General features: G+C 49.1%; 1 protein-coding gene across 2 annotated transcripts in view; it reads right to left on the bottom strand.

Moving 5' to 3' along the window:
• LOC135210227 (protein DDI1 homolog 2-like) overlaps positions 1-25,632 on the bottom strand; it is a 75,621-nt gene that overhangs the window by 6,036 nt on the left and 43,953 nt on the right. The gene's annotated exons all lie outside the window — the stretch shown is intronic.

Genomic DNA, 25,632 nt, shown 5'->3' with positions numbered 1-25,632 from the left:
TTCACCAGGCAGTCTCGAAGGCTTCTCGGGCAGCCTCGGACTGCGGCCAAGTCTAAGAGCTCGGCTAGCGCGTTCCTCGGTGGCTAAGACGGTAGCTGCGTCGAAGCCCCGGGGAAAGACTCTGTCTTCTTCGACTTCTACCAAGGGGAGCCGTAACCAGCCCTCCTCCCAGCCCTCCTCCTCCCGTGGAGGCTCTGGGAAGAAGTCGAAGAAAGGGGGGAAACGCTAGGGACGGCGTTCCCCCTCACCTACCTGCTGCCTGAAGTGGGGGGGTGCCTGGCCAGCCATTGGGCAACTTGGCAGCGCTACGGCGCCGAGACCTGGATTGTAGATGTCCTTCGGGAGGGATATCTATTACCCTTCGAATCTCGGCCACCCCTCACCTCCAACCCGTCCAACAGCAGTCGTACGTTCCAGGGTCATCGAAGGACGTAGCATTGAGACAGGAGATCAAGACCATGCTGAGCAAGAGAGCTGTAGAAATCGTCACGGATCAGTCACCGGGCTTTTACAGTCGACTCTTCCTGGTGGAAAAGTCTACGGGAGGCTGGCGCCCGGTGATAGATCTCTCTCCCCTGAACCTGTTTGTTCGCCAGACCCGGTTCACGATGGAGACGGCACGCTCAGTGCTCGACTCCATCAGGGAGAACGATTTCATGCTTTCAGTGGACTTGAAGGATGCGTATTTCCAAATACCCATTCATCAGTCCTCCAGAAAGTACCTCCGCTTCATCCTCGACGGGACGGTGTACCAGTTCAGGGCACTTTGCTTCGGTCTCTCAACCGCCCCCCCACAGGTGTTCACGCGAGTGTTCACTCTGGTGTCTGCTTGGGCCCATTCGCACGGGATACGTCTGATGAGGTATCTCGACGATTGGTTAGTCCTGGCGAGCTCCCGCTCGCAGTTGCTACAGGACAGGGATCGACTGCTCGAGTTCTGTCGCGATCTGGGGATCGTTGTGAACTTCGAAAAGTCCGATCTCGAGCCCAAGCAGAGATGAAGTACCTGGTATGTGATCGACACGTAGCAGGGCGAGTCTTCCCCGCAGACTCGCGGATCAGCAGATTCAGGGAGGCAGCCAACCAGTTCCTGTCTCGGCAGGAACAGGTAGCTCAGCGATGGCAAGTCGTGATCGGACACCTGTCGTCACTCGAGAAGTTAGTCCCTCACGGGCGTCTTCACCTGCGGTCTCTTCAGTGGAGACTAAAGGAGAGGTTGGTCACAGGCGACGGATCCCCCAAGCTTTCCAGTGTCACTGACACAGGAGTGAGGCAGGACCTAGCCTGTGGCTGGACGACAGGAACCTCTTAAGAGGAGTGCCTCTGCGCACTCCCCCCCCGGACATGCAGCTGTCTCGACGCATCGACCGAGGGATGGGGCGCACACTGGAGGACTTGCTGACTTCAGGAGTGTGGGACGAGAACGACAAGCACCTTCACATCAATGTACTGGAACTCAAGGCAGCGTTCCTCGCTCTCCAAGAGTTCCAGGACCGCTTGATGGGACACTCATGGTGTTGATGTGCGACAACACCACGGGTGGTGGCCTACGTCAACAAAACAGGGGGGGCCTAGTGTCTCTCCCGTTGTACCAGTTGACTCGGCAGGTGGCACGAGTGGGCCGCAGGCACACTCAATAGAGCTGTCGGCACGCTACATTCCAGGGAAGAGGAACGTAGTAGCAGACACGCTCAGCCGTCGGGATCAGGTGGTAGGGACCGAATGGTCTCTACACCAGGACGTGGCGGAAAGGCTCTTCGACCTGTGGGGGCGACCAGTCGTGGATCTGTTCGCCACCCGGCACAACAGGAAGCTCCAGGTGTTCTTCTCGGCCGTGCCGGACCCATGGGCAGCTGCAGAGGACGAACTCTTCAACACCCGTGGGACAACCTCTTCGTCTATGCCTTTCCCCCGTTCAGCCTGATTCGCAAGGTGATCAGTCGAGCACTGGTCACCCCGAATCTCGGATGATCCTGGTGGCTCCCAAATGGCCAAGGCCATTTGGTATCCGGACCTGCTGGCTCTTCTCGCAGGAGAACCGAGAGAGATTCCACTTGGCACAACCTTCTCGCCCAGCCACAACGTCGAGCGGTACCACCGAGCAGTCCAGTCCCTACGTCTTCACGGCTGGCTGTTATCCACCATCTCTTGCGAACGAGAGGCTTTTCTCGTAGCGCAGCAACAGAGATGGCTGGAAACGTCCGTCAGTCCTCTGCAGCTGTGTACCAGGGGAAGTGGGCCGTCTTCTGTGGTTGGTGTCGTAGACGGGGTCTATCTCCTCTCAGAGCCACTCTTCAGCAGGTAGCGGATTTCCTCTGTTTTTCTTCGCCGAGAGAAGCTCCTCTCAGTCCCCACAGTCAAAGGATACAGAGCCGCCTTGGCGCTCGTCCTGAAACTGAGGGGATTGGACATCTCGAACCTCGTTCGAGATCTCCTTGCTTATGAGGAGCTTCGAAAGGTCTTGCCCACCCAGGGAACTCAGGCCCCCTGCGTGGGATGGGACTCTCGTACTTAGGAGTCTGACTCGAACGCCGTTCGAGCCACTCCGAGAGTCGTCAGACAGGGATCTGACCCTCAAGACCCTCTTCTTGCTGGCCCTGGCATCGGCGAAGAGAGTAGGGGAACTTCATGGTCTTTCCTATGATGTACGACACTCCAGGGGATGGGGATCCGTGACGCTCGATTTCGTCCCGAACTTCGTTGCGAAGACTCAGAAACCGTCGATCCCTGACGACAGGTTCGAGTCATTCACGATTCCCTCCCTAATGGACTTCACAGATAATGATGCGGATGAGATGCTGCTTTGTCCTGTGAGGGCGCTACGGCGCTATCTGAAGAGAACTCGACACCCTCAGGCCTGAGTGTCGACGCCTCTTCGTTAGCACCGGGGTCACCAAGAAAGAAGTATCCAAGAACACTCTTTCATTCTGGCTGCGTGAGGTCATCAGGAGGCGTATGAAGCTGATGGTAGTGATGACATCCGTACGTCCCGTCCGAGAGCTCACGAAGTCAGAAGTATTGGCCCCTCGTTGGCGTTTCGTAAGAACTTCTCCGTGGCGCAGGTCCTGAAGGCAGGGGTCTGGTCTAACCAGACTACCTTTACGTCCTTCTACCTTCGGGATATTGCCCACAGGTCCTTGGATACCTTTTTCCTTGGGACCCGTGGTGGGCTGCTCAAACAAGTTGTGTAGCTAACCCAGACCCTCGCAGGCTGAAACAGCATCGAGTCCTGGTGTGACTGTGTGGATGGATGTGTGAATGAGTGAGTGACTGGCTCCCTCTTCCCGTCTTTTCCTCCTCCTCTACCTGTGGGCAGAGGGCCACGGTCGTCACTACGCTGGATGAGGACGAGATGCAGGTGAGCTATATGACAGAGCCCCATCCTATCCCTTTCACTAGGGATAGGAGCAGAATATCCACCACTTCCTTCTACAAGGGGGGAAGTGGATGCCTACAAGAGTCAAACCCATGACTTTATATTTGCTCCTGTACAGGAACAAGTTCTTACATTGCTGGTACGAAGAGATACGCTTGCCCTATCTTAGTACTCGGTCCAGAGGTCTGACCATTGATCCTGCGGTGCACACCCCGATCAATCGGACAGAGGCTTGGATCCCTCCCTCGCTCTTACGACCAGGGAGGCTTCCAAGGTTGGGCGAACACCAGTCTGTTCACAAAAGACTCAGATTCCTCCCACAAGAAGTGAGTCTTCCTATTGAAAAGGCACCGAAGGTTTGTATGCCGTGTCGGAACAAATGACAATTTGTGTCCAAAATTGCATTTTTCCTAACTATACAAACCTGAGGTCCTTTTACACATAGCCCCACCTCATGCCACCCCTCACTCTGCAGTTTTTGCTTGGGCCAAAAGCAAAAGTGATTTGTTTACCTCCCAGTCGCGCGCGCGCGCCTGTCGGACAAGCAGTTAACTACCGAACCCCTTGTTCGAAAGCTTACGACCTATCAGCTGCCGCTAGTACCTTCCTATTGTAAAAGGACCTCAGTTTGTATAGTTAGGGAAAATGCAAATTTTGGACAAATTGTCATTTTATTGTGCTGATTACAACTGCAATCTTGAGTAAGATCAATAAACGTTACATACATACGCTAACATTGTTCAATGAGTGCTGGGAAGGCTGGGGTGGAAAGATGGTGGCCGTCCTGATGAGAACCGTCCATGCAAACGTAGCCGCCATATTGGATTTCTCAAACTGCCTTGAAACATATTTTTATACATTCAACTTCCCTGCCAGATATATACTTAGCTATAGACTCCGTCGTCTCCGACAGAATTTCAAATTTCGCGGCACACGCTACAGGTAGGTCAGGTGATCTACCGCCCTGCCCTGGGTGGCAGGACTAGGAACCATCCCCGTTTTCTAATCAGAATTCTTCTGTCGCCGGACCATCAACATTGTTGTTGGTTCCTCTCGATTGGTTTTTCTTTTTTCACCCGGCAATTGATCTTCTGACCGACTTTTGGTGACGTATCTGGATGTTGGATTGGCATACGCTTTTGTGGACTGTTTTTGTGGACTTGATTTTGGAATTTTCTTTAATAATGTCTGACTCTGGTATGGTTGTGAGACGTTGTGTGAATGTAGGCTGTAAGGTGAGGTTGCCGAAAGCTTCGGTAGACCCTCACACGGTATGCAAGGGTTGCAGGGAGTATGAAATGTTCTTTTACTAATACTTGTAAAGAATGTGAGAACTTGAGTGAGAACGAATGGAAGAATCTAACGAATTATTTAAAAAAAGTTAGAAAGAGAAAGAGTGAGGAAGGCTTCTCATAGAAGTTTAAGTAGTTCTAGATCTGACTAATTCCAAGCTTGGGATCTTTCCCCAAGGGTAAGTATTGCTATTCTCTCTTCCATTGCAGCCCCTTCTCCTATTGCAGAACCTGTAGACCCAGCAAAAGAACTTGCGGATCTAAAAGCAGCCTTCAAGTTGATGGAAAACAAAATGGCTGCCATACAAGGTAAGGCTAGTGTTTTTTCAGTGGACAGTGATATGAGTGTCCCCAGTGTAGTGGAGGGGGCATCTGGTCGGCTCAGCAACGCTCCTAGGTCTAGACCTCTTCCAAGCTCACATGCCCAGAGGAGAAGGAATGTCGAAAGCCGAAAGGAGGTTGTGGAGAATCCCCACCGATCAGGTGTCCCTTCGGCAGTTTCTGTGACACCCCAGACTGCCCAGGACCGCTATTGTAAAAGCGTCCTAAGTGAGTGTTTCTCGTCGTCGGGATCTTCATCACCGAGACGTGATTGGAGAGATTCAGACCGATCTCGGCCTCTCAAGAGGGAGTTGGAAGGCTCCGAATATGACTCGAGCCCTGAAAACTTCTCTGAGGAGTCTCCATCGGGAGTGAAGAAGGCAAGAAGAGCCATTCTTTCAACCAGAGTGAGAAGGAGGCAGGAGGTGGAGGCTATGGACTCCTCCCCTCCTCCTTCCCCTCCTCCCGAAGAGGATAAAGAGGAGGCTACAAAGAGGTTCATGATGGCGATGCAGGAACAGATTTCGTCGTTTGTAAGGGGTCCTGTCAAAGGAGCTTCCTAGAAGGAAAGACACTTCCCTTCCTATTAAAAGATCCTCCAGACGGATGGAGGTATCTGCCTCCAGGATCGATACTCCTACTCGAGGTGAGGTTTCCGGTACGAACCTGGACGAAACGATCAGACGTCTGACACCGGCCAGGAGTGAGGAGTCACCCAGGAGGCAGGAGCCAAGAGCCAGGAGTGAGGAGTCAACCAGGAGGCAGGAGCCCAGAGCCAGGAGTGTAGAGGCATCCAGGCAAGAGGCAAGAGCCAGGAGGCAAGAGCCAGGAGGCAAGAGGCAGGAGGCAGGAGCCAAGAGGCAAGAGCCAGGAGCCAAGAGGCAGGAGTCAGGAGGCAGGAGCCAGGAGTCCGGAGTCAGGAGGCAGGAGTCCGGAGTCAGGAGGCAGGAGTCAGGAGTCAGGAGGCAGGAGTCAGGAGTCAGGAGGCAGGAGTCAGGAGGCAAGAGTCAAGAGCCAGGAGGCAAGAGTCGGGGACTCGTTCCTGGTGGTTATGACTCTTCTCCAAATAGGAGCTCCTCTCCTTCAGAACATAGGAGGTCTTGGAAGGACTCTCCCTCCAAACGTGAACTTTCTCCTCTCTGATCGAGGGTTAGACGAGTTGTCTGACGACGAACCTCCTGCTAATGAGGGACTTTCTAGTTATAAAGTCTTGGCCTCATTACTACTTCAAGAGTTTGGAGATTCTCTTAGTCCTGCGGCTCCTCCTTCTCCTCGTTCGCTCTTTTCGAGCTCAGCTACGACTAAATCGTCGGCCTTTTTAAAAATGAAGCCTGCGATATCAATGAAGAAGGCACTCCATTCTTTAGATTCTTGGATGGACAAGAAGAAGGAGTTAGGAAAGACGGTATTCTGCATGCCTCCTTCCAGATTGCACGGGAAGAGAGGTATTTGGTATGGGACAGGAGAGACTATGGGTCTTTCTTTACCTGCCTCTGCAGATGCGACTTTTCCAATTTAGTGGAGGCCTCTAGACGTCACTCCTTAGGATCAGTCAGAGCGACGTGGAGCACTTCAGAATTGAACCACTTTCTAAAGGGACTTTTTGTCACTTTAGAGGTGTTCAATTTTCTGGATTGGTCACTCGGAGTTCTGGCCAACAAATCTAAGGATCCGGAGTTTCTGAAAAACCCAGAAATTCTCCATAGCGTCCTGTCCTGCATGGACAAGGCAGTACAGGACGGTTCGGGTGTGAAGTGGCTTCCCTTTTTGGTGCTGGTCTCCACTGAAAAAGAGATCAGTGTATGGATCCCTATTATCGAAAGGGGTTTCTCCGAGCCAGAGGACTGCCTTACTGTTCGCCCCTCTATCAGATCAGCTGTTTCCTTCTCAGTTAGTGAAGGATATATCTCGCTCGCTAACTGAGAAGGCGACACAAGACCTACTAACGCAAAACGTCCAAGAAAGGACGCCGGTAGTGTCGACGGTTAAGAGGAATCTCGTCCTCCTCAGCAGCCCTTTCGTGGAGGGGCAGCGGCTCGTCCCCCTGCCAGAAAGAAGAGCTCGGAAAAGAGAGGAAGGTCTTCATTTAGGCCCTTCAAGAAATCAAAGTGACTGGTTGCCCCTCCAAGCACCAGTGGGCGCCAGACTCCTGAACTTTGCAGGAGTATGGGCAAAAAGGGGAGCCGACCCTTGGTCAGTGTCGGTCCTCAAGAAGGGATATGTAATCCCCTTCGACGACAGCCCGCCCCTAACATCTACGCCTCGGGAACTGTCAGCGAGGTACAGAGACCCGTTAATGAGAAAGACTCTCCTTCAAATGGTGGAGCAAATGTGGGAAAAAGAGGCCATCGAACTTGTGCAGGATCCACACTCCCCAGGATTTTACAATCGCCTTTTTCTAGTACCAAAGGCATCGGGGGGGTGGAGGCCAGTTCTGGACGTAAGCGCTCTGAATCGCTTCGTACAGAAAAAGAAGTTTCGCATGGAAACGTCCGCCTCTGTAATGTCGGCGCTTCGTCCAGGAGATTGGATGGTCTCTCTGGACCTGCAAGACGCATATTTCCACGTTCCCATTCACCATTTGTCAAAGAAATATCTTCGCTTTGTGATAGGAGACAAGATCTTTCAGTTCAGGGCTCTGTGCTTCGGTCTGTCTACAGCCCCACAAGTATTCACCAACCTGATGGCGAATGTAGCAAGATGGCTTCACCTAGAGGGGATAAACATCTCCCTCTACTTGGACGACTGGCTGATCAGGGCCAAGTTCGAAGAGTCAGTGCTTGGAGGACTTAGAAGTAACAAGGAACATGACGATTCGCTAGGGTTGCTCGTCAACCTCGAGAAGCACAAATGATCCCCAGCCAGAACTTGGTCTATCTGGGGATTCAGATGGATTCTCGGGGTTTTCGGGTATATCCTTCGCGAGAAAGAATCGCTCGAGGTTTGTCGAGAATCTCGAGCTTCTTAGAGAGAAAGAACAGCTCAGCGAGGGATTTCCTGAGCCTTTTAGGGACCCTGTCCTCATTGGAAAAGTTCTTCTCGCTAGGGAGACTTCACCTTCGCCCTCTTCAGTTTTTCCTCAAAGAGGTGTGGAGTTGGAAGACGGGCTCAACTCTCGGACATCTTCCAACTTCCACAAGAAGTAAAAGATCATCTGAAGTGGTGGATCCCCTCCGCTTCAAAAGAACGAAGGCGTATCGCTGCTCTGCAGAACCCAGACCAAGTGTTATTTACCGACGCTTCGGAGTCGGGATGGGGAGCGACGCTAGGAGCAAGGGAGGTGTCAGGCACCTGGACAAAGGAACAGGTGTCCTGGCACATCAATTGCAAGGAACTTGTGGCCATACACCTAGCCTTAAAGTTCTTCGAAGAGATAGTCAGAGACGGGGTGATACAGATAAACTCGGACAACACCACGGCTCGGTGGCTTACATACGCAAACAAGGAGGCACGCACTCTTTCTCCCTCTATCAGTTGACAAGACACCTGTTAACCTGGACGGAAGAAAGAGGCATAACTCTCCTCACAAGGTTTGTTCAAGGGATCAAGAATGTGAGAGCGGACAGACTGAGCAGGAGGAATCAGGTCCTTCCCACAGAATGGACTCTTCACGAAGAAGTGTGTCGAAGTCTTTGGTCCCTGTGGGGGAGACCTCACATAGACCTGTTTGCGACGTTCCTCTCCAAAAGAATAGAGATCTTTTGCTCTCTAGTGGAAGATCCGAGAGCCTTCGCCATAGACGCGTTTCTCATGGATTGGGTCGGGTGTGGACGCATACGCCTTTCCCCCGTCAAAATCCTGGGGGAAGTGCTCAGGAAGTTCGTAGCTTCGAAAGAGCACGAAGTTGACACTCATAGCCCCATTTTGGCCAGCCCAGGAATGGTTCACGGAGGTACTGGAGTGGATAGTGGACTTCCCCAGATCGCTTCCAAACAGACACGATCTACTCAGACAACCCCACTTCGAGAGGTTTCATCACAACCTCCCAGGTCCTCGCTCTGACTGCCTTTCGACTATCGAAAGACTTGTCAGAGCGAGAGGCTTTTCTCGCAAGGCTGCGGGCTCTATCGCTAGAGCCCGCAGAGCTTCGACGAGAAGAGTATACCAGTCGAAGTGGGAAGTCTTTAGGAGGTGGTGTAAGGGTCAGAAGCTGTCCTCCTCCGTACCTCTATAGTTGAATATTGCCGATTTCCTCCCTCCTCTTTCTGAGAGAGGAATCACACCTATCTGTCTCGACAATAAAAGGATACCGAAGCATGCTGTCTTCAGTATTCAGGAATCGAGGCCTGGACATTGCTAATGACAAAGATCTACACGATCTAATTAGATCTTTTGAGACTTCGAAAGCAGCTACTCCTAGAACACCTAGTGGAATCTAGACGTGGTCCTGAAATTCCTTTCATCGGATAAATTCGAGCCTTTACATCTGGCGTCCTTCCTGCGACGTCACTAGGAAATGCTTGTTCCTGGTGGCTCTCGCTACAGCCCAAGAGGACGAGCGAATTACACGCTCTGGATTCCACGGTGGGGTTCAAAGGAGATGCTGCTATCTGTTCTTTCCAGACAATGTTTCTGGCAAAGAACGAAAACCCATCAAAACCTTGGCCCAGAAGTTTTGAGGTAAAAGGCCTATCTAACCTGGTAGGCAGAGAGATAGAGAGATCTCTCTGTCCAGTGAGAGCTCTTAAATACTATTTAGAGAGGAAGAGACAGATGGGAGCTTGTCAACAAGGTCTTTGGTGTGCGGTGAAGAACCCCAAAAGACTCATGTCCAAGAACGCCTTGGCTTTCTTTGTGAGAAGCGTTATTACGGACGCTCACAAGAACTGCTCGGAGGAATCCTTCGGTCTTCTAAAGGTCAAGACTCATGAAGTGAGGGCAGTAGCAACGTCTTTGGCGTTCCAAAAGAATATGTCTCTAAAGAATATCATTGAGACTACATATTGGAGGTGCAATTCAGTGTTTGCATCTCATTATCTGAAGGATGTGAGAGTGACCTATGAGAAGTGCTTCTCGCTAGGTCCTTTGTATCAGCAGATACAGTACTGGGTCTTGGAGCAAAGACTGATCCTTAATTTTGTGTTTTTAGCGTACATAAACCCTCTTGTCAGATATGTGCTGGTTTTCTATTAGCAAAGCTCACTACTGTCGCACGGGAGCAGTGTCATTGCTGGTAGGGGATCAGGGGTATGTATGACTAGTAGGGGAGTACAAAATTTTTTTGTATATTTTTGTAATGAAAGTGTAATTATGTTTCGAGTTTTTGGTTGTTTGTAAGGAGTTCGGGGATAACTCCTTACAATCTTAGAACTAACATGGATGTTAGGATCAGGTGATCGGGATCGGTTTTGTGCTCCTTGAACAAGGTGTATTGTCATGTTAGAATGGAGCACCCAATGACAAAGGCCTTTAGGCTCTGCGAGTAAGTGGATAAGACCCCATTGGCAGACCCACAAGAACTCTTAGCCATAGATCAATATCTCGCTGAGGCTCTTGAGGCTAAGCAGACTCCAAGGCAGTAGCCGCGAAGTCTTCAGCCTAATAAGGTAGGAACCAAGGTTTATAAATACCTACAACATATGTTGTTTACCTGTCTATTTCAGTTGTTAGCTGTCTCTTACCCACCACCAATGGGTGCTAATCAGCTAAGTATATATCTGGCAGGGAAGTTGAATGTATAAAAATGATATTGTCATGTTACAATAAAGTTTTATACATACTTACCTGACAGATATATACGATTAATGGCCCACCCAAGCCTCTCCCCGCAGGAGACAGGTGGAAGAGAAGAATTCTGATAGAAAACGGGGATGGTTCCTAGTCCTGCCACCCAGGGCAGGGCGGTAGATCACCTGACCTACCTGTAGCGTGTGCCGCGAAATTTGAAATTCTGTCGGAGACGACGGAGTCTATAGCTAAGTATATATCTGTCAGGTAAGTATGTATAAAACTTTATTGTAACATGACAATATCATTTTACGAAGAGCTCACATGCTTATTTTAGTTCGTATGGGGCTTTCATATATCACAATATGTTGACGAAACTTAAGTCTTTTAAATGGTATGCTTAGAGTTGCAATTGTATTCATGCTTCACCAATTAAATATCGTGTGAATAAGACCCGTCTACCGTGATGAGGGTTGGCCTGTCGTGATGTTCTACCCTAGTTGGTGAGAAACAGAGCTAAAGACGGAACAGCATGAACCGCAGAATAATACATTAGTTTTTGCCGAAAAACAGATGTTTTCAGGCTTTAATGAGCTGAAAAAAGCCATAGACATCTATGAAAACTCAAACTTTAAAAAATTGTAAATATGTAGGTCACGAACGATCGAATCGGCCTTGAAAAGAACTCCAAAGAGAAGATTCAATGAGGATTATACATAAATATATACACTACCGTCGTACCTTTGGTGACTTTCTCCGCCCTTTATACTGCCCGTCATCGGCAGTTGCAAAGGGCCACCTTTATACACTTTACAATATTCTTTTAATTCACCTCATTGGGTATTGCAGCTGTCTGAGAAGACGATAGAATTTACCAGCTAGTGAAATGGCAAAATTAAAAAAAATTTCAGCACTATTCCATTAGAACTGGGGTAGTTTTGTTTTTGTAGCACAAAAAAGTGGGACAAAATTCACAAAAGCAAAACAAAAAAGGGGGGGGGGGGGGCATTTTTGCTAACTAAAAAAAAGGGGGACAGATGTTCAAAAAGCGGGACTGTCCCGCCTAAAAGCCGAACTCTGGTCACATAATACAGTATGATTAGCAAACTGGTAAACGGATACAGCTAACTGCCGTACCTACAGCAAGTCAAGAGCGCAATACGGCACCACTGACAGAATCTGCCTTACCCCCACCACACTATGTTATTTGTAAGGCAGGAAGTCTGAAATTGACGCACGCGCAATCACTGCCGTACCAATATCTACTGCGATCGGGATACGGCTGCCATACCAATATCCTGTGCCTAATAAAAATGGCATTTCAGTTTCTGCAAAAATCATCTGTTACAGTAAACACTATCTAATCCAGTATATATTTTCTATCTTCTGCATAAAAACTTAAATTATGTACAGTATTATTGATTCCGCACTAAAATCTAAATTAATTTATTATTGACTCTGCACTAAAAAACTGTGATTTGTTCATGAAACTTACCTGTCAGATATATATATACCTAGCTGTATTCTCTGAAGTCCGACAGAATTTCTAAAAACTTACGACACACGTAGTGGGAGTAGGGTGGTTAGGTACCCATTCCCGCCGCTGGGAGGGAGGCGTGTATCAGGAACCATTCCCATTTTCTATCAGATTTCTTCTGTTGCCGGTATTGTAAACACCTGTTTACAGCACCTCCGCCTCAGGATTTTGGAAAACTGTTATTGCTTGAGTATCCTCTTGACTTTTTGGTTTTTTGATATTGGATCGATAGCTAGGCATACGTTGACTGTGGATTGTTTAGATTTTGGCTTGGTTTTTTCCTTAGATAAGATGTCTGGGTCTAGTTCGGCTAGCGCCAGGGTGTGATGAAGGATGAATGTAAGGTGAGGCTACCAAAGGCTTTGGTTGATCCTCACACATATGTAAGGTTGTAGGGACAAGTGTGTATGTATGATTTTCGCTGCACTGAATGCGAAAGTTTAACTGATTTGCAATGGAAGACGTATGAATCCTACGTTAATAAATTAGAGCGTGACAGGATCAGGAGGTCTTCCTCCAGGAGTAAATCTGGTAGCAGACAGGGTATTAATGTATCCCCTTTTAACCCTCCTGTAGAGTTTGTAACTCCTAACCCCGTAGTGTTGCCTTTGGGCCCCTCAAGTGGTGCGGAGGGTATGCCCTTTCGCTTATTTTGGATTCGTTGAAGACACTGGAATCCAAAGTTCTTGCCCTTGAAAACAGGCAAAGTGCTAAGTGCAGTGATAGTGCCCCTAGTGAAGTGGAGGGGGCATCAGATCGGCCCTATAGCGCCTCTAGGCTGGGACCTCTGCCGGACTCCCAGGACTCAGGGAGAGGGCATGTCGAAGGCTAGGAGGATGGGGATCCCCCACCGATCTGACGTCCATTGTTCTGTAGACGCTTCCCAGGCTGCTAAGGAGCGTGCTCGAGCACGCCTCCTTAAGGATTGTTTTATACATTCAACTTCCCTGCCAGATATATACTTAGCTATAGACCGTCGTCTCCGACAGAATTTCAATTTCGCGGCACACGCTACCGGTAGGTCAGGTGATCTACCGCCCTGCCTGGGTGGCAGGACTAGGAACCATTTTCCCGTTTTCTAATCAGAATTCTTCTGTCGCCCGGGCCATCAACATTGTTGTTGGTTCCTCTCGATTGGTTTTTCTTTTTTCACCGGCAATTGATCTTCTTGACCGACTTTTGGTGACGTATCTGGATTGTTTGGATTGGCATACGCTTTTGTGGACTGTTTTGTGGACTTGATTTTGGATTGTTCTTTAAAATGTCTGACTCTGGAATGGTGTGAGACTTTGTGTGAATGTAGGTTGTAAGGTGAGGTTTGCCGAAAGCTTCGGTAGACCCTCACACGGTATGCAAGGGTTGCAGGGAGTATGAATGTTCTTTACTAATACTTGCAAAGAATGTGAGAATTTGATTGTGAGAACGAATGGAAGAATCTAACTAATTATTTAAAAAAAGTTAGAGAGAGAGTGAGGAAGGCTTCTTATAGAAGTTTAAGTAGTTCTATGATCTGAACTAGTTCCTAGCTTGGGATCTTCCCCAAGGGTAAGTATTGCTACTTCTCCTTCCATTGCAGCCCCTTCTCCTATTGCAGAACCTGTAGATTCAGCGAAAGAACTTGCGGATCTAAAGCAGCCTTTCAAGTTGATGGAAAACAAAATGGCTGCCATACAAGGTAAGGCTAGTGATTATTCAGTGGACAGTGATATGAGTGTCCCCAGTGTAGTGGAGGGGGCATCTGGTCGGCTCAGCAACGCTCCTAGGTCTAGACCTCTTCCAAGCTCACATGCCCAGAGGAGAAGGAATGTCGAAAACCGAAAGGAGGTTGTGGAGAATCCCCACCGATCAGGTGTCCCTTCGGCGGTTTCTGTGACACCCACCAGACTGCCAAGGATCGCTATTGTAAAAGCGTCCTGCGTGAGTGTTTTTCGTCGTCGTGATCTTCATCTCCGAGACGTGATTGGAGGGATTCTGATCGATCTCGGCCACTCAGAGGAGTTGGAAGGCTCCGACTATTGATTCGAGCCCAGAAACTTCCCTTGAGGTAGTCTCCTTCGGGAGTGAAGAAGGCAAGAAGAGCCATTCTTTCAACCAGAGTGAGAAGGAGGCAGGAGTGGTGGAGGCTACGGACTCCTCCCTCCTCCTTCCCCTCCTCCAGAAGAGGATAAAGAGGAGGTTACGAAGAGATTCATGATGGCGATGCAAGAGCAGATCTCGTCTTTTGTAGGAGTTCTGTCAAAGGAACCCTCCTAAGGAAAGACTCTTCCCTTCCGATCAAAAGATCCTCCAGGCGTATGGAGGTATCTGCCGCCAGGATCGATACTCCTACTCGAGGTGAGGTTTCCTGTACGAACCCGGATGAACCTTTCAGACGTCTGGCACCGGCCAGGAGTGAGGAGTCACCCAGGAGGCAGGAGCCAAGAGCCAGGAGTGAGGAGTCAACCAGGAGGCAGGAGCCAAGAGCCAGGAGTGTGGAGGCATCCAGGCAGGAGGCAGGAGCCAGGAGGCAAGAGCCAGGAGGCAAGAGGCAGGAGCCAAGAGGCAGGAGTCAGGAGGCAGGAGCCAGGAGTCCGGAGTCAGGAGGCAGGAGTCCGGAGGCAGGAGGCAGGAGTCAGGAGCCAGGAGGCAAGAGTCAAGAGCCAGGAGGCAGGAGTCGGAGACTCGTTCCTGGAATTTATGACTCTTCTCCAAATAGGAGTTCCTCTCCTTCAGATCGTAGGAGGTCTTGGAAGGACTCTCCCTCCAAACGTGAACTTTCTCCTTCGCCTGACCGAGGTTTAGACGATTTGTCTGATGACGAACCTCCTGCAAATGAGGGACTCTCGAGCTATAAGGTCTTAGCCTCATTATTGCTGCAAGAGTTTGGAGACTCCTCTTAGTCCGGCGGCTCCTCCTTCTCCTCGTTCTCTCTTTCGAGCTCGGCTACGGCAAAAACTTCGGCCTTTCTGAAAATGAAGCCTGCAATTTCGATGAAGAAGGCACTCCATTCTTTAGATTCTTGGATGGACAAGAAGAAAGAGTTAGGAAAGACGGTATTCTGCATGCCTCCTTCCAAACTACATGGAAAGAGAGGCATTTGGTATGGAACAGGAGAGACTATGGGTCTTTCTCTGCCTGCCTCTGCAGATGCGGACTTTTCCAATTTAGTGGAGGCCTCTAGACGTCACTCCTTAGGATCGGTCAGAGCGACGTGGAACACTTCGGAGTTGAAACCACTTTCTAAAGGGACTTTTTGTCACTTTAGAGTGTTCAAACTTTCTGGATTGGTCACTCGGAGTTCTGGCCAACAAATCTAAAGATCCGGAGTTTCTTAAAAACCCAGAGATTCTCCATAGCGTCCTGTCTTGCATGGACAAGGCAGTACAGGACGGTTCGGGAGAAGTGGCGTCCCTTTTTGGTGCTGGTCTCCTGAAAAAGAGATCAATATATGGATCCTTATTATCAAAAGGGGTTTCTCCGAGCCAGAGGACTGCTTTATTGTTTCGCTCCCCTATCGGATCATCTGTTTCCTTCTCAGTTAGTGGAAGGAATATATCTCGCTCGCTAAACTGAGAAGGCGACACAGGACCTACTAACACAAACGTTCCAAGAAAGGATGCCCTGTAGTGCTCGGCGATTAAGAAGGACTCTCGTCCTCCTCAGCAGCCCTTTCGTGGAGGTACAGCGGCTCGTCCCCCTGCCAGAAAGAAGAGCTCTGACAAGAGAGGAAGGTCTTCCTTTAGGCCTTTCAAGAAAACCAAATGACTTGTTGCTCCTTCAAGCACCAGTGGGCGCCAGACTCCTGAACTTTGCAGGAGTATGGGCAAAAAGGGGAGCCGACCCTTGGTCAGTGTCGGTCCTAAAGAAGGGATATGTAATCCCTTCGAGAAACAGCCCTCCCCTAACATCTACGCCTCGGGAACTGTCAGCGAGGCACAGAGACCCTGTAATGAGAAAGACTCTCCTTCAAATGGTGGAACAAATGTGGGAAAAGGAGGCCATCGAACTTGTGCAGGATCCACACTCCCCAGGATTTTACAATCGCCTTTTTCTAGTACCAAAGGCATCGGGGGGGTGGAGACCAGTTCTGGACGTAAGCGCTCTGAATCGCTTTGTTCAGAAAAAGAAGTTTCGCATGGAAACGTCCGCTTCAGTAATGTCGGCTCTTCGTCCAGGAGATTGGATGGTCTCTCTGGACTTGCAAGACGCATATTTCCACGTTCCAATTCACCATTTGTCAAAGAAATATCTTCGTTTTGTAATAGGAGACAAGATTTTTCAATTCAGGGCTCTGTGCTTCGGTCTGTCTACAGCTCCGCAAGTATTCACCAACCTGATGAATGGCGAATGTGGCAAGATGGCTTCACCTAGAGGGAATAAACATTTCCCTCTACTTGGACGACTGGCTGATCAGGGCCAAGTCGGAGATTCAGTGCTTGGAGGACTTATCAGTAACAAGGAATATGATAGATAGAATCGCTGGGATTACTCGTCAACCTCGAGAAGTCGCAGCTGATCCCCAGCCAGAGCTTGGTCTATCTGGGGATTCAGATGGATTCTCGGGGTTTTCGAGTATATCCTTCGCGAGAAAGAATCACTCGAGGTTTGTCGAAAATCTCGAGCGTTCTTAGAGAGAAAGAACAGTTCAGCGAGGGATTATCTGAGCCTTTTAGGGACCCTGTCCTCACTAGAAAAGTTCTTCTCTCTGGGGAGGCTTCACCTTCGCCCCTCTTCAGTTTTTTCCTGAAAGGGGTGGTGGAGTTGGAAGACGGGACAACTCTCGGACATCTTCCAACTTCCACAAGAAGTAAAAGATCATTTGAAGTGGTGGATCCTTCCTCTTCAAAAGAACGAAGGCGTATCGCTTCCCTTGCCCTGCAGAACCCAGACCGAGTGTTATATGCCGACGCTTCGGAGTCGGGATGGGGAGCGACGCTAGGAGCGAGGGAGGTGTCAGGCACCTGGACAAAGGAACAGGTGTCCTGGCACATCAATTGCAAGGAACTAGTGGCCATACACCTAGCCTTAAAGTTCTTCGAAGAGATAGTCAGAGGCGGGGTGATACAGATAAACTCGGACAACACCACGGCTCTGGCTTACATACGCAAGCAAGGAGGCACGCACTCTTTCTCCCTCTATCAGTTAACAAGACACCTGTTAACCTGGACGGAAGAGAGAGGCATAACTCTCCTCACAAGATTTGTTCAAGGGATCAAGAATGTGAGAGCGGACAGACTGAGCAGGAGGAATCAGGTCCTTCCCACAGAATGGACTCTACACGAAGAAGTGTGTCGAAGTCTTTGGTCCCTGTGGGGGAGACCTCACATAGACCTGTTTGCGACGTTCCTCTCCAAAAGAATAGAGATATTTTGCTCTCTAGTGGGAAGATCCTAGAGCCTTCGCAATAGATGCGTTTCTCCTGGATTGGTCGGGTGTGGACGCATACGCCTTTCCCCCGTTCAAGATCCTGGGGGAAGTGCTCAGGAAGTTCGTAGCTTCGAAGAACACGAAGTGACACTAATAGCCCCATTTTGGCCAGCCCAGGAATGGTTCACGGAGGTACTGGAGTGGATAGTGGACTTCCCCAGATCTCTTCCAAACAGACCAGATCTACTCAGACAACCCCACTTCGAGAGGTTTCATCTCAACCTCCCAGGTCTCGCTCTGACTGCCTTTCGACTATCAAAAGACTTGTCAGAGCGAGGGGCTTTTCTCGCAAGGCTGCGGGCTCTATCGCTAGAGCCCGCAGAGCTTCGACGAGAAGAGTATACCAATCAAAGTGGGAAGTCTTTAGGAGGTGGTGTAAGAGTCAGAAGCTGTCCCTCCTCCAGTACCTCTATAGTGAATATTGCCGATTTCCTCCTCTTTCTGAGAGAGGAATCACACCTATCTGTCTCAACAATAAAGGGATACAGAAGCATGCCGTCTTCAGTATTTAGGAATCGAGGGCTAGATATTGCGGACAACAAAGATCTACACGATCTGATTAGATCCTTTGAGACTTCAAAGGCAGCTACTCCTAGAACACCTAGTTGGAATCTAGACTGGTCTGAAATTCCTTTCATCGGATAAATTCGAGCCTTTACATCTGGCTTCCTTCCGCGACGTCACTAGGAAATGCTTGTTCCTGGTGTCTCTCGCTACAGCCAAGAGGACGAGCGAATTGCACGCTCTGGATTCCACAGTGGGGTTCAAAGAGATGCTGCCATCTGTTCTTTCCAGACAATGTTTCTGGCAAAGAACGAAAACCCGTCAAAACCTTGGCCCAGAAGTTTTGAGGTAAAAGGCCTATCTAACCTCGTAGGCAGAGAGATAGAGAGGTCTCTCTGTCCAGTGAGAGCTCTTAAATATTATTTAGAGAGGAAGAGACAGATGGGAGCTTGTCAACAAGGTCTTTGGTGTGCGGTGAAGAACCCCAAAAGACTCATGTCCAAGAACGCCTTGGCCTTTCTTTGTGAGAAGCGTTATTACGGACGCTCACAAGAACTGCTCGGAGGAATCCTTCGGTCTTCTAAAGGTCAAGACCCATGAGGTGAGAGCAGTAGCAACGTCTTTGGGCTTCCAAAAGAATATGTCTCTAAAAAATATCATTGAGACTACATATTGGAGGTGCAATTCAGTGTTTGCATCTCATTATCTGAAGGATGTGAGAGTGACCTATGAGAAGTGCTTCTCGCTAGGTCCATTTGTATCAGCAGATACAGTGCTGGGTCTTGGAGCAAAGACTGATCCTTAAAATATTTGAAATTTTCGTACATAAACCCTCTTGTCAGATATGTGCTTGGTTTTCTATTAGCAAGCTCACGGATGTCGCACGGGCGCATAGTGTCATTGCTGGTAGGGGATCAAGGATATGTATGGCTAGTCGGGGAGTACAAATTTTTTTTTGTATATTTTGTATAAATGAAAGTGTAATTATGTTTCGAGTTTTTGGTTGTTTGTAAGGAGTTCGGGGATAACTCCTTGCAATCTTAGAACTAACATGGATGTTAGGATCAGGTGATCGGGATCGGTGTTGTGCTCCTTGAACAAGGTGTATTGTCATGTTAGTGGAATAGCACCCAATGACAAAGGCCTTTAGGCTCTGCCGAGTAAGTGGATAAGACCCCATTGGCAGACCCACAAGAACTCTTAGCCATAGATCAATATCTCGCTGAGGCTCTTGAGGCTAAGCAGACTCCAAGGCCGTAGCCGCGAAGTCTTCAGCCTAATAAGGTAGGAACCAAGGTTTATTAATACCTACAACATATGTTGTTTACCTGTCTATTTCAGTAGTTAGCTGTCTCTTACCCACCACCAATGGGTGCTAATCAGCTAAGTATATATCTGGCAGGGAAGTTGAATGTATAAAAATGATATTGTCATGTTACAATAAAGTTTTATACATACTTACCTGACAGATATATACGATTAATGGCCCACCCAGCCTCCCCGCAGGAGACAGGTGGAAGAGAAGAATTCTGATTAGAAAACGGGAATGGTTCCTAGTCCTGCCACCCAGGGCAGGGCGGTAGATCACCTGACCTACCGGTAGCGTGTGCCGCGAAATTTGAAATTCTGTCGGAGACGACGGAGTCTATAGCTAAGTATATATCTGTCAGGTAAGTATGTATAAAACTTTATTGTAACATGACAATATCATTTTTCGTCCTCCGACGCGTCCTCCCCGCGCAAGGGGTGGGAATCTCGTCCGGATTCGCGGCCTCTGAAGAGGACCTTCCAAGATCAAGACGCTTCGCGTCATACTCTGTCTGATTGGCGGTCTTCTCCGGAAAGCGTAGCTTTTCCGCCCCAGAAGAAGACTAGGACGTCATCTGACGATGACGCCTTCGAGCGTCCCAGTCGCTGTAGAGCCAGGGCTTTTCCTGTGAGAAGGAAGAAGGCGTCCCCTCGCCCCTCGCCTTCTCACAGGCACAGCTCTTCTCCTCGTAAGGAGACTTCTCAGACTGAGATCATCCTCGCTATGCAACATCAACTGGATGCTTTGCTTAAGCAGGAGATGGTTCCTCGTCGCAGGAAGGACGACAGACTGCCGATCAAAAGGACCAGACAGTCTCCTCCGCCTTCTCCTCGTTCTTCCCCGTCTCCTGGTGTTTCGCCCTCTAGACTTCGTTCTTCTCCCCAGTGTTCGTCTAGAGGTGGCGGTAGACATCAATTGACTCTTGCTCCCTTGGAGAGAGAGAGGTTTCATCGCTCTCCCCTCTCTTCTCGGCGAGAGGACGATCGGCATTCCGATCTCGACGCTTTTGCGGACAACGATGTTGTTCCTGTTGGACGGACTTCAGTACGTGTTGATCCTCGTAGTAAGGAAAGAGCGTCTTCCTTTTCTGCTCCTCATCGACCTGCTCGTGTCGACGCTCAACGTGACGCTCGTCAGGATGCAGGACCTGAATCTTCGCGGGACGTTCGTAGGGACGCTTCGCGGGACGTTCGGAGGGACGCTTCGCTCGACGCTTGTTTGGACGCTACGATGGAAGTTCGCTCTCACTCGGACGCTTTTCCCGAGTCTCTTGCTGACGCTTCACGACTTCGTGCAACATCACGTTCACCTCAAGCTTTGGTTTCTGACCCTGTGACTGTGAAGGATTCTGTTCGGGTCCGCTCCCCACGACATCGTTCGGGTATGAGACTCGGAGCGAAAGTTCTTTTGCCTCTTCCTTCGGGGTTTCACTTTGGTAAGGAAGAAGGGGAATTAAGCTGTTCTTCTGAAGATGTTGACGGAGAAGAGCCTTCGACGTCTGCTTCTTCGGACTACCAAGTCTTGGCTCGGCTTCTCCGTGATTCGTTCGGGGATACCTTCCTTCCTTCTGCTCCGCCTTCTCCTCCCTAGTAGTTTTTCTTCGTCGAAAGCAAGCAAGACGCTTGGTTTTGTTAAAATGAAGACTTCGCTATCTACCAAGAGGGCTTTCCGTAAGGTTAACACCTGGATGGAATCTAGGAAAGCACAAGGAAGGACCACTTTTGCCATGCCTCCGTCTAGACTTAGCGGTAAGGCAGGGATGTGGTATGAAACTGGTGAAGAGTTGGGACTGAAGGTTCCTACTTCAGCGCAAGGAGATTTCGCCAGCGTAGTGGATGCCTCTAGGAGATCTCTCTGAGCTTCAGCTAAAGTTTCGTGGACGACTTCAGAACTGGATCATCTTTTGAAGGGCCTTTTCAGGTCCTTGGAAGTCTTCAACTTCTTAGACTGGTGTCTTGGAAGTGTTAGACAACAGTCTCGTAAGCCAGATTCGATTAGCCTGGGGGAGCTGTCCAGTGTATTGTCATGCATGGACAAGGCCGTCAGGGATGGCTCGGAGGAGTTAGCCTCTCATTTTTCAGCAGGCGTTTTGAAGAAGAGATCGCTTTATTGCAATTTTGCAGCTAAATCTGTCTCTCCCTCACAGAGGGCAGAGCTTTTGTATGCGCCTTTTTCGAGCCATCTCTTCCCCCAGGCTATGGTGAAGGATCTGGCAGTAATCCTTCAAGAAAAAGCCACTCAAGACCTTTTGGCTCAGTTGTCGCGATGTCCTACTGGCCCTTCCACGTCTTCAGGAGGCCAGTCTCTTAAAAAGCAGAAGCCCTATCGTGGAGGAACTTCAGCTAGATCTTCACCCCGAGGAAGAAGTCTTCCTAGAGGTAGAGCCCCAGCTAAGTCTAGGGGCAAGAAGTGAGAGATCCGTCCTTCAGTCGCCGGTAGGAGCCAGGCTGCAGTTGTTTGTAGAAGCCTGGAGAGAGAGAGGCGGACACCTGGTCTCTCAACATCATAGAGAAGGGGTACAAAATCCCTTTCGTAAAGTCGCCCCTGCTGACTTCCACTCCCAGGGACTTGTCCCCGTCGTATCCTCGAGAAAAGCGGAAGATACTTTTCGACCTGCTCGAGAAGCGAGCAGTGGAACAGGTCTTAGACCTGGCACGCCAGGATTTTACAACAGATTGTTTCTAGTTCCGAAACAGTCGGGAGGGTGGCGGCCGGTCTTGGACGTAAGTCGTCTGAACCTCTTTATAGAGAAGCAGAGGTTCAAGATGGAGACACCTCAGTCAGTTCTGGGGGCCTTAAGACCTGGAGATTGGATGGTATCACTCGACCTTCAGGACGCCTACTTTCACATCCCGATACATCCCCAATCAATGAAGTACGGCCCCATTTGTGTTCACCATCTTAATGAAGAATGTGGCGAGGTGGCTTCATCTTTCCAACATCAGGATCTCGCTCTATCTGGACGACTGGCTCATACGAGCCTCTTCGCAGACCCGGTGCCTGAAGGACCTGCAAACGACTCTGTCTTTAGCTGCGTCCCTGGGACTTCTGGTGAACTTCGAAAAAGTCACATCTGACCCCAACACAGTCCATTGTGTATCTGGGGATTCAGATGGATTCAGTGGCTTTTCCGTCCCGCCCAGGAACGTCAGCGACAAGGCATAGAGAAAGTGTCAGCCTTTCTAGGAAGGATTCATGCTCGGTGAGGGAATGGATGAGTCTGCTGCGGACCATTTCCTCGCTGGAGAAGTTTGTTTTCCTGGGGAGGCTACACCTCCGACCTCTTCAGTTCTTCCTGTCGGACAGCTGGACAGACAAGGACAACCTCGACATGATTTTAACCATCTCAGAAGAGGTAAAGAGCCATCTAAGATGGTGGCTCGATCCGTTGAAGCTGTCAGAGGGCATGTCCCTCAAGCTTCGGAACCCCGACCTAGTGTTGTTCTCCAACGCGTCATCCACGGGGTGGGGAGCAACACTAGGGGGGGAGGAAGTGTCAGGCACCTGGAGAGGGGAACAGGTAGCCTGGCATATCAACTTCAAAGAGCTGGCAGCGGTTCAGTTAGCGCTCCGGTTCTTTCAAGACAGTCTCCCGTCGCGTAGTCCAAGTCAACTCGGACAACACCACAGCCCTGGCATACTTGAAGAAGCAAGGAGGAACGCACTCTCGCTCCCTGTTCGCTCTAGCGAAAGAGATTCTTCTTTGGGCGAAGGCGAGAGAAGTCACGATCTTAACAAGGTTCATTGCTGGAGTAGAGAACGTCCGTGCGGATCTCCTCAGTCGACAAGGACAATTGCTGCCGACAGAGTGGACCCTCCATCAGGACGTATGCCAGGAGGCTGTGGGGGTCTTTGGGGATGTCCTTTGGTGGACATTTTTGCGACATCAAGAACGGCGAGACTTCCTCTTTACTGCTCCCCGGTTCTCGATCCGGGAGCAGTAACAGTAGACGCCCTGTTATGGGATTGGACGGGCCTAGATCTCTACGCATTTCCCCCTTCAAGATTCTGGGGGAAGTGATAAGAAAGTTTGCAGCTTCGGAGGGGACGAGGTTGACGTTAATCGCCCCCTTTTGGCCCACAGCAGACTGGTTCACAGAGGTGATGGCCTACCTGGTGGATTTTCCGAGATCTCTTCTGTTAAGGAGAGATCTACTCAAACAGCCCCACTTCGAGAGGTACCACAAAAACCTCTCCGCTCTGAGTCTGACTGCGTTCAGACTATCCAGAAGCTGGCCAGAGCGAGAGGTTTTTCGAAACCTGTGGCTAAAGCTATCGCCACCGCGAGGAGACCTTCATCAATCGCGGTGTACCAATCGAAGTGGGCAGCTTTTAGGAGCTGGTGTAAGAAGAAAGGAGTTTCCTCTACCACGACCTCTGTGAGCCAGATTGCCGACTTCCTACTTTATCTCAGACGAGATTTGAAGCTTGCAGTGTCGACCATTAAGGGCTACAGAAGTGTTTTATCTGCGGTTTTTTGCCATAGAGGTCTTGACCTAGCTAATAACAAAGATCTCCATGATCTATTGAGATCTTTTGAGACCACCAAGGTGCCTCTGCCAAAGTTGCCTTCTTGGAACTTAGACGTGGTCCTGAAGTTTTTAATGTCAAGTCGCTTTGAACCTCTTCACACTGCGTCTTTGCGAGACTTGATGAAGAAGACTGTATTCCTAACTGCTCTGGTGACGGTGAAGAGTTAGTGAGATACAAGCTATTAGTAAGCACGTCGGCTTCAAAGGGCATAATGCGGTCTGCTCTTTGGGTATGACGTTTCTGGCTAAGAATGAAAACCCCTCCAACCCTTGGCCTAAGGCGTTCGAGATCAAGGGTATGGCAGAGATCATTGGTCAAGAGCCAGAAAGAGTCCTGTGTCCTGTCAGGGCTCTAAGAGAGTACCTTCGGAGAACAAGGAATTGTAGATGTTCTGCGGAGAACTTATGGTGTTCGGTCAAGAGACCAGATATGCCCATGTCCAAGAATGCACTGGCATTCTTTTTAAGGAACACTATAAAGGAGGCGCACTCATCTTGCAAGGACAGTGACTTTGGACTGTTAAGAGTTAACGCTCACGAGGTGAGGGCTATTTCGACCTCAATAGCCATCCAGAAGAATATGGCCCTCAAAGACATTTTGAGTGCCACTTTTTGGAGGAGTAACTCAGTGTTCGCCTCGCGCTACCTACGGGAGGTGAGAACGACGTACAAAAACTGTTACTCTCTTGGGTCATACGTCGCTGCAGACACTATTTTGGGGGCAGGAGGTAGCACTCATCCTTTCCCATAGAAAAGGGTAGGTGAGTTTTTTAATCTTTGTAATGTTTATGGTCGTAGGGTTGGCCGCCGAATGCGGACTTCCCTTCTATTAGCCTTTTTATATGGGAGTATTTTGTTAGGCTAACTTAGGTGGTGGTTTTGCCTCGTTGCCCTCAGAAGTATGGTCATGGTCTAGTCACATTGTGGTCACGTCTCCGTTGACAGATCATCTAGAGCGCACCAACTACACAGGTCACTACCTTGTTGGTAACTCTAGTGAAGCAGATGCAGGCTTGGGTGACAGTAATCACGAAGTCAGCTATGCTAACAGGTAAGGAACCAAGATGTCCATCATCTACATGTATATGTTTCCTAAAATCCTTTTCTGTCTCTCCCACCACCAAAGGTGGGATTCAGCTATATATATATCTGACAGGTAAGTTTCATGAACAAAATGATATTGTTTAGATACAATAAAGTTTGTTCATACTTACCTGGCAGATACGTATATATATTTTACTTACCTGGCAGATATATATATTTAAAGTACCCACCCACCTCCCCTCAGGAGACAGTGGAGATAGAAATCTGATAGAAAATGGGAATGGTTCCTGATACCCGCCTCCCAGCGGCGGGAATGGGTACTAACCACCCTACTCCCACTACGTGTGTCGTAAGTTTTTAGAAATTCTGTCGGACTTCAGAGAATACAGCTATAGATATATCTGCCAGGTAAGTATGAACAAACTTTATTGTATCTTAACAATATCATATTTATTTATTGTTGACTCTGCATCAAAAACTGAATTTACTTATTGTTTCTGCATAAAAAACTGAATTTATTTATTATTAATTCCACATCTAAAACTATTTAGTTATTTACTAATGATTCCACATAGAAGACTGAATTTATTTACTAATAATTTCACATAAAAACCTGAATTTATTTATTATTGATTCCTCATCAA

Source organism: Macrobrachium nipponense, chromosome 39, assembly GCF_015104395.2.
Source record: "Macrobrachium nipponense isolate FS-2020 chromosome 39, ASM1510439v2, whole genome shotgun sequence".
NCBI classification, from domain to species: domain Eukaryota; kingdom Metazoa; phylum Arthropoda; class Malacostraca; order Decapoda; family Palaemonidae; genus Macrobrachium; species Macrobrachium nipponense.
This window is presented reverse-complemented; position numbering and strand designations above follow the sequence as displayed.